The following is a 6,836-nucleotide window of genomic DNA, read 5'->3' as shown; positions in this document are numbered from 1 at the left end:
TTCACACACACTTACCTCTCAGAACTGAGCAAGTGGAGAGACGTTCGTTCATCTAGCACCAAGGGAACGGGTTGCAGGAGACACTTTTCTCTGCTTTCTCAGTGTGTTTCCTAGTGCCGGTTTGAAGTTCCTGCAGTTTTCACTGTAAAACCGAGTTGGAGCTTGTAACTCCCCATATATATGTATGGAATGGAGTTTGCAACTGAAAAGAAACTTTTTGTTCCCAACAAGCTAGGTGAAGGACGGCTTTCACACACATTTATCTCTCAGAACTGAGCAAGTGAAGAGACGTTCGTTCATCTAGCACCAAGGGAACGGGTTGCAGGAGAAACTTTTCTCTGGTTTCTAAGTCTGTTTCCTAGTGCCGGTTTGAATTTCCTGCAGTTTTCACTCTAAAACCGAGTTGGAGCTATACCTCCCCATATATATGTATGGAATGGAGTTTGCAACTGAAAAGAAACTTTGTGTTCCCAACAAGCTTCGTGAAGGACGGCTTTCACACACACTTATCTCTCAGAACTGAGCAAGTGGAGAGACGTTCGTTCATCTAGCACCAAGGGAACGGGTTGCAGGAGACACTTTTCTCTGCTTTCTCAGTCTGTTTCCTAGTGCCGGTTTGAAGTTCCTGCAGTTTTCACTGTAAAACCGAGTTGGAGCTATTACCTCCCCATATATATGTATGGAATGGAGTTTGCAACTGAAAAGAAACTTTGTGTTCCCAACAAGCTAGGTGAAGGACGGCTTTCACACACACTTACCTCTCAGAACTGAGCAAGTGGAGAGACGTTCGTTCATCTAGCAACAAGGGAACGGGTTGCAGGAGACACTTTTTCTCTGCTTTCTCAGTCTGTTTCCTAGTGCCGGTATGAAGTTCCTGCAGTTTTCACTGTAAAACCGAGTTGGAGCTAGTACCTCCCCATATATATGTATGCAATGGAGTTTGCAACAGAAAAGAAACTTTGTGTTCCCAACAAGCTAGGTGAAGGACGGCTTTCACACACACTTACCTCTCAGAACTGAGCAAGTGGAGAGACGATCGTTCATCAAGCACCAAGGGAACGGTTTGCAGGAGACACTTTTCTCTGGTTTCTAAGTCTGTTTCCTAGTGCCGGTATGAATTTCCTGCAGTTTTCACTCTAAAACCGAGTTGAAGCTATACCTCCCCATATATATGTATGGAATGGAGTTTGCAACTGAAAAGAAACTTTGTGTTCCCAACAAGCTTCGTGAAGGACGGCTTTCACACACATTTATCTCTCAGAACTGAGCAAGTGGAGAGACGTTCGTTCATCTAGCACCAAGAGAACGGGTTGCAGTAGACACTTTTCTCTGCTTTCTCAGTGTGTTTCCTAGTGCCGGTTTGAAGTTCCTGCAGTTTTCACTGTAAAACCGAGTTGGAGCTTGTACCTCCCCATATATATTTATGCAATGGAGTTTGCAACTGAAAAGAAACTTTGTGTTCCCAACAAGCTAGGTGAATGACGGCTTTCACACACACTTACCTCTCAGAACTGAGCAAGTGGAGAGACGTTCGTTCATCTAGCACCAAGGGAACGGGTTGCAGGAGACACTTTTCTCTGCTTTCTCAGTGTGTTTCCTAGTGCCGGTTTGAATATCCTGCAGTTTTCACTCTAAAACCGAGTTGGAGCTATACCTCCCCATATATATGTATGGAATGGAGTTTGCAACTGAAAAGAAACTTTGTGTTCCCAACAAGCTTCGTGAAGGACGGCTTTCACACACACTTATCTCTCAGAACTGAGCAAGTGGAGAGACGTTCGTTCATCTAGCACCAAGGGAACGGGTTGCAGGAGACACTTTTCTCTGCTTTCTCAGTCTGTTTCCTAGTGCCGGTTTGAAGTTCCTGCAGTTTTCACTGTAAAACCGAGTTGGAGCTAGTACCTCCCCATATATATGTATGGAATGGAGTTTGCAACTGAAAAGAAACTTTGTGTTCCCAACAAGCTAGGTGAAGGACGGCTTTCACACACACTTACCTCTCAGAACTGAGCAAGTGGAGAGACGTTCGTTCATCTAGCAACAAGGGAACGGGTTGTAGGAGACACTTTTTCTCTGCTTTCTCAGTCTGTTTCCTAGTGCCGGTTTGAAGTTCCTGCAGTTTTCACTGTAAAACCGAGTTGGAGCTAGTACCTCCCCATATATATGTATGCAATGGAGTTTGCAACAGAAAAGAAACTTTGTGTTCCCAACAAGCTAGGTGAAGGACGGCTTTCACACACACTTACCTCTCAGAACTGAGCAAGTGGAGAGACGATCGTTCATCAAGCACCAAGGGAACGGTTTGCAGGAGACACTTTTCTCTGGTTTCTAAGTCTGTTTCCTAGTGCCGGTTTTAATTTCCTGCAGATTTCACTCTAAAACCGAGTTGAAGCTATACCTCCCCATATATATGTATGGAATGGAGTTTGCAACTGAAAAGAAACTTTGTGTTCCCAACAAGCTTCGTGAAGGACGGCTTTCACACACACTTATCTCTCAGAACTGAGCAAGTGGAGAGACGTTCGTTCATCTAGCACCAAGAGAACGGGTTGCAGTAGACACTTTTCTCTGCTTTCTCAGTGTGTTTCCTAGTGCCGGTTTGAAGTTCCTGCAGTTTTCACTGTAAAACCGAGTTGGAGCTTGTACCTCCCCATATATATGTTTGGAATGGAGTTTGCAACTGAAAAGAAACTTTGTGTTCCCAACAAGCTAGGTGAAGGACGGCTTTCACACACACTTATCTCTCAGAACTGAGCAAGTGGAGAGACGTTCGTTCATCTAACACCAAGAGAACGGGTTGCAGGAGAAACTTTTCTCTGCTTTCTCAGTCTGTTTCCTAGTGCCGGTTTGAAGTTCCTGCAGTTTTCACTGTAAAACCGAGTTGGAGCTTGTACCTCCCCATATATATGTATGCAATGGAGTTTGCAACTGAAAAGAAACTTTGTGTTCCCAACAAGCTAGGTGAAGGATGGCTTTCACACACCCTTATCTCTCAGAACTGAGCAAGTGAAGAGACGTTCGTTCATCTAGCACCAAGGGAACGGGTTGCAGGAGAAACTTTTCTCTGGTTTCTAAGTCTGTTTCCTAGTGCCGGTTTGAATTTCCTGCAGTTTTCACTCTAAAACCGAGTTGGAGCTATACCTCCCCATATATATGTATGGAATGGAGTTTGCAACTGAAAAGAAACTTTGTGTTCCCAACAAGCTTCGTGAAGGACGGCTTTCACACGCACTTATCTCTCAGAACTGAGCAAGAGGAGAGACGTTCGTTCATCTAGCAACAAGGGAACGGGTTGCAGGAGACACTTTTTCTCTGCTTTCTCAGTCTGTTTCCTAGTGCCGGTTTGAAGTTCCTGCAGTTTTCACTGTAAAACCGTGTTGGAGCTAGTACCTCCCCATATATATGTATGCAATGGAGTTTGCAACAGAAAAGAAACTTTGTGTTCCCAACAAGCTAGGTGAAGGACGGCTTTCACACACACTTACCTCTCAGAACTGAGCAAGTGGAGAGACGATCGTTCATCAAGCACCAAGGGAACGGTTTGCAGGAGACACTTTTCTCTGGTTTCTAAGTCTGTTTCCTAGTGCCGGTTTGAATTTCCTGCAGTTTTCACTCTAAAACCGAGTTGAAGCTATACCTCCCCATATATATGTATGGAATGGAGTTTGCAACTGAAAAGAAACTTTGTGTTCCCAACAAGCTTCGTGAAGGACGGCTTTCACACACACTTATCTCTCAGAACTGAGCAAGTGGAGAGACGTTCGTTCATCTAGCACCAAGAGAACGGGTTGCAGTAGACACTTTTCTCTGCTTTCTCAGTGTGTTTCCTAGTGCCGGTTTGAAGTTCCTGCAGTTTTCACTGTAAAACCGAGTTGGAGCTTGTACCTCCCCATATATATTTATGCAATGGAGTTTGCAACTGAAAAGAAACTTTGTGTTCCCAACAAGCTAGGTGAATGACGGCTTTCACACACACTTATCTCTCAGAACTGAGCAAGTGGAGAGACGTTCGTTCATCTAGCACCAAGGGAACGGGTTGCAGGAGACACTTTTTCTCTGCTTTCTCAGTCTGTTTCCTAGTGCCGGTTTGAAGTTCCTGCAGTTTTCACTGTAAAACCGAGTTGGAGCTAGTACCTCCCCATATATATGTATGCAATGGAGTTTGCAACAGAAAAGAAACTTTGTGTTCCCAACAAGCTAGGTGAAGGACGGCTTTCACACACACTTACCTCTCAGAACTGAGCAAGTGGAGAGACGTTCGTTCATCTAGCACCAAGGGAACGGGTTGCAGGAGACACTTTTCTCTGCTTTCTCAGTGTGTTTCCTAGTGCCGGTTTGAAGTTCCTGCAGTTTTCACTGTAAAACCGAGTTGGAGCTTGTAACTCCCCATATATATGTATGCAATGGAGTTTGCAACTGAAAAGAAACTTTTTGTTCCCAACAAGCTAGGTGAAGGACGGCTTTCACACACACTTATCTCTCAGAACTGAGCAAGTGAAGAGACGTTCGTTCATCTAGCACCAAGGGAACGGGTTGCAGGAGACAATTTTCTCTGCTTTCTCAGTCTGTTTCCTAGTGCCGGTTTGAAGTTCCTGCAGTTTTCACTGTAAAAACGAGTTGGAGCTTGTACCTCCCCATATATATGTATGGAATGGAGTTTGCAACTGAAAAGAAACTTTGTGTTCCCAACAAGCTAGGTGAAGGACGGCTTTCACACACACTTATCTCTCAGAACTGAGCAAGTGGAGAGACGTTCGTTCATCTAACACCAAGAGAACGGGTTGCAGGAGACACTTTTCTCTGCTTTCTCAGTCTGTTTCCTAGTGCCGGTTTGAAGTTCCTGCAGTTTTCACTATAAAACCGAGTTGGAGCTTGTACCTCCCCATATATATGTATGCAATGGAGTTTGCAACTGAAAAGAAACTTTGTGTTCCCAACAAGCTAGGTGAAGGATGGCTTTCACACACCCTTATCTCTCAGAACTGAGCAAGTGGAGAGACGTTCGTTCATCTAGCACCAAGGGAACGGGTTGCCGGAGACACTTTTTCTCTGCTTTCTCAGTCTGTTTCCTAGTGCCGGTTTGAAGTTCCTGCAGTTTTCACTGTAAAACCGAGTTGGAGCTAGTACCTCCCCATATATATGTATGGAATGGAGTTTGCAACTGAAAAGAAACTTTGTGTTCCCAACAAGCTAGGTGAAGGACGGCTTTCACACACACTTACCTCTCAGAACTGAGCAAGTGGAGAGACGATCGTTCATCAAGCACCAAGGGAACGGTTTGCAGGAGACACTTTTCTCTGATTTCTAAGTCTGTTTCCTAGTGCCGGTTTGAAGTTCCTGCAGTTTGCACTGTAAAACCGAGTTGGAGCTATACCTCCCCATATATATGTATGCAATGGAGTTTGCAACTGAAAAGAAACTTTGTGTTCCCAACAAGCTAGGTGAAGGACGGCTTTCACCCACACTTATCTCTCAGAACTGAGCAAGTGGAGAGACGTTCGTTCATCTAGCACCAAGGGAACTGGTTGCAGGAGACACTTTTTCTCTGCTTTCTCAGTCTGTTTCCTAGTGCCGGTTTGAAGTTCCTGCAGTTTTCACTGTAAAACAGTGTTGGAGCTAGTACCTCCCCATATATATGTATGGAATGGAGTTTGCAACTGAAAAGAAACTTTGTGTTCCCAACAAGCTAGGTGAAGGACGGCTTTCACACACACTTATCTCTCAGAACTGAGCAAGTGGAAAGACGTTCGTTCATCTAGCACCAAGGGAACGGGTTGCAGGAGACACTTTTTCTCTGCTTTCTCAGTGTGTTTCCTAGTGCCGGTTTGGATTTCCTGCAGTTTTCACTGTAAAACCGAGTTGGAGCTAGTACCTCCCCATATATATTTATGGAGTGGAGTTTGCAACTGAAAAGAAACTTTGTGTTCCCAACTAGCTAGGTGAAGGATGGCTTTCACACACACTTATCTCTTAGAACTGAGCATGTAGAGAGGCGATCGTTCATCTAGCACCAAGGGAACGGGTTGCAGTTGACACTTTTACTCTGGTTTCTCAGTCTGTTTCCTAGTGCCTGTTTAAAGTTCCTGCAGTTTTCACTGTAAAACCGAGTTGGAGCTAGTACTTCCCCATATATATGTATGGAGTGGAGTTGCTACTGAAAAGAAACTTTGTGTTCCCAACAACCTAATTGAAGGACGGCTTTAACACACACTTATCTTTTAGAACTGAGCAAGTGGAGGGACGTTCGTTCATCTAGCACCAAGGGAACGTTTTGCAGGAGACACATTTTCTCTGCTTTCTCAGTCTGTTTCCTAGTGCCGGTTTGAAGTTCCTTCACTTTTCACTGTTAAACCGAGTTGGAGCTGGTACCTCCCCATATATATGTATGGAATGGAGTTTGCAACTGAAAAGAAACTTTGTGTTCCCAACAAGCTAGGTGAAGGACGGCTTTCACACACACTTATCTCTCAGAACTCAGCAAGTGGAGAGACGTTTGTTCATCTTGCACCAATGGAACGGTTTGCAGGAAACACTTTTTCTCTGCTTTCTCAGTCTGTTTCCTAGTGCCGGTTTGAAGTTCCTTCAGTTTTCACTGTTAAACCGAGTTGGAGCTGGTACCTCCCCATATATATGTATGGAATGGAGTTTGCAACTGAAAAGAAACTTTGTGTTCCCAACAAGCTAGGTGAAGGACGGCTTTCACACACACTTATCTCTCAGAACTGAGCAAGTGGAGAGACGTTCGTTCATCTAGCACCAAGAGAACGGGTTGCAGGAGACAGTTTTCTCTGCTTTCTCAGTCTGTTTCCTAGTGCCGGTTTGAAGTTCCTGCAGTT

Source organism: Camelus bactrianus, chromosome 3, assembly GCF_048773025.1.
Source record: "Camelus bactrianus isolate YW-2024 breed Bactrian camel chromosome 3, ASM4877302v1, whole genome shotgun sequence".
NCBI lineage: Eukaryota > Metazoa > Chordata > Mammalia > Artiodactyla > Camelidae > Camelus > Camelus bactrianus.
The sequence above is the reverse complement of the archived record's forward strand: the minus strand, read 5'-3'. Positions refer to the sequence as shown.